The 2,500-nt window shown below is 54.7% G+C and overlaps 1 non-coding gene and 1 pseudogene across 1 annotated transcript; one reads left to right on the top strand and one right to left on the bottom strand.

The window, feature by feature from the left end:
- LOC112638012 overlaps window positions 1-2,500 on the top strand; it is a 14,070-nt pseudogene that overhangs the window by 3,400 nt on the left and 8,170 nt on the right.
- On the bottom strand, window positions 1,246-1,400 carry LOC112638021. The gene has a single exon (XR_003122863.1). It is a non-coding gene; the product is annotated as a 5.8S ribosomal RNA (ribosomal RNA).

Genomic DNA, 2,500 nt, shown 5'->3' with positions numbered 1-2,500 from the left:
CTACAACAAAGAAGATATACAGAGATATATAGGGAGAGTGTGCGGGTTATTTTGCTAGCTAATAGTAGTAATAATACTTTTTCAATTATTCAAATTTGTTAATATACTACATTTTATTAGCGCTAAACAACCGCGCACACACACCACCGATATTGCGCGGCACAATCTAGTGTCTTGGTTCTCGCGGGGACGCGAGAGAGGAGAGAGTTTATTGTATTAGTTTTCCGTCCCTCTTAATTTCCACGATTATAAATATAACACGCGCGGCGGCGTGTGTATATATAACAGGCGCGGTATGGAATCGATTCGACGAGTACACGACGGACGCGTGCCGGTCACAATCTTCGTTCGAAAATTTCGTGGACTCGGACACGCGGTCGGCTCGCGATTCCATCCGCTTTAAGGGTGGATATTTCACTCGCAATTTCTCTCCCTCCGCGTACCGCCGGCGGACGACGACTGTGCGCGCGCCAGTTTCCCTTCTCCAATATACTTTTTACCGTAAGGGGTATCATCATCATTATCTCGCGCCGCGAGAGACAGGAGGCGAAAGCAGCCTCGCGCGTGTGTAAAAGGCGCGGTATCGCGCGCGCGCTGGCGCACCGAGAGAGATAGAGGAGAGTCGCGGGAGCGACGACGCGATCGGAAGAAACAACGACGCGCTAGAAAGACGGACGCAGAATGATGCTTGCGCTCTGGCGCCGCTCGCTTTCTTTTTGCATTTGTTTCGCAAACTACGAGATCACTCGTAGAGAGCGACGATTCGAGTGTCGCGCGTCGTCGTCGTCGTTCCTCTCGTAATAGTTTTCGCATATTCTCTCGTGTGTCGTCGGTTTCTTTATCTCTCCGACGAACAACTCCTCTCTCCTCTCTCTATTTTCTATATAATATATATATAGAGATATTTTTCGACATTCTCCGGGCGCCGTTCGCGCGCTTCCGCTATCCTTTTTTTTATAAACGCTTTTTGTGCGTACACGCGCTTCGGCGGGCTTTCTCTTATTATCTCCTCCCTTTTTCATATAACTCCTCTCGCTGCACATACACCTTCGGTGTCATTTCAGACGACGCCAAGGAGGGCGCGGCGCGGCCTCGTCTAAACCCGTCTCCAATACCAGAGGACTGGGAGGGCGACGGAGGCTCGTGCGCGCGCGTCTCTCTCTCGGGCGAACGTCCAACGATGGCTCGTATGCCGTTTACGCAATTTCGCGTAAGGGGGGCGCAAGCAGTTTAGGTTTGTTAAAACGACCCTCAGCCAGGCGTGGTCCGGGAATTGTATCCGTGGACCGCAATGTGCGTTCGAAATGTCGATGTTCATGTGTCCTGCAGTTCACAAGTTGACGCGCAATTAGCTGCGTTCTTCATCGACCCACGAGCCAAGTGATCCACCGTTCAGGGTAATCGTTTTTCTCATTCGTTTCGCGTTCGTCGAACGCTTCACAGTTCATCCATCGTGGTCTCCACTCCGAGGAGTGAGAAAATCATGGCCCTACGATCAGCCTGGTCGCGCGTCCGAGCACGCGCGGACCGCCGCCGCAATCCCGGTAGAGGGATCGAGGTTACGGCACAAAGTTGGTTCTCGCGCGATCGGAGCGTCACTTCGCCCGCCGTTCGACGGGCGAAGAGCCGGGGCGGAAAATTCTTTGAATAAACCATCGGACGCGCCCACGTATGGGGCATCCTCTCGCCCGCCAGCCACACACCTCACGCGCACGTTCGGTCGTCGCGCGTCGCGCGCTGGCCTCTGCCCCGGCTATTAGCGGGGAGGGCGCGCAGCGACGGCGAGTGCTGACACGCAACGTAGCAGCATGTTGAGGGTGAGCGGCGTAGGCTTAGGTTACCACCGGTTCGCTCGCGCTAACGCCGAATCGACGCTCCCGCTCGTAGCGGGATGCGTGATCGCGTCTAAAGCGTCTCGGCACTCCGTATCGCATATAATATTTTTCTTCGTTCGAAGAATGAGAATTTCAACGTTCAACGAGGGACGGAGCGTCTCGGATATTATTAAACGCTCGTCCCCCACGCGAGCGACTTCGACGACGACCGCGTCGGACACCGGCCACCGTGGCGGCCGCGCGCTGCTGCTGGCTGCTGTGCTAGTCGCAGAGGCGCGGCCGCGCGCGTGGCGCGTCCGGACGTCGTGTCGCGCGCGTCGACGCGATTTTTATTACATCCGTCAATTCCTCTCTTTCTCTCTCCTCTCTCTCACTTTTCCTTTCGGTCTCTGTGTGTTAGACGTCGTGTTTCTTTCTCTCGTCCATTCAGTCGCCGACTGCTGCGAGCGCGCGCGTCTCGAAAGACACTCTCGACGCAGAGCAGGATCTCCGGAACGTTAATGATCCTTCCGCAGGTTCACCTACGGAAACCTTGTTACGACTTTTACTTCCTCTAAATGATCAAGTTTGGTCATCTTCCCGGCAACATCGGCAATGCCGAGACATTGCCGCGCACCAGTCCGAAGACCTCACTAAATCATTCAATCGGTAGTAGCGACGGGCGG

Source organism: Camponotus floridanus, unplaced genomic scaffold, assembly GCF_003227725.1.
Source record: "Camponotus floridanus strain SB8 unplaced genomic scaffold, Cflo_v7.5 scaffold236, whole genome shotgun sequence".
NCBI lineage: Eukaryota > Metazoa > Arthropoda > Insecta > Hymenoptera > Formicidae > Camponotus > Camponotus floridanus.
This window is presented reverse-complemented; position numbering and strand designations above follow the sequence as displayed.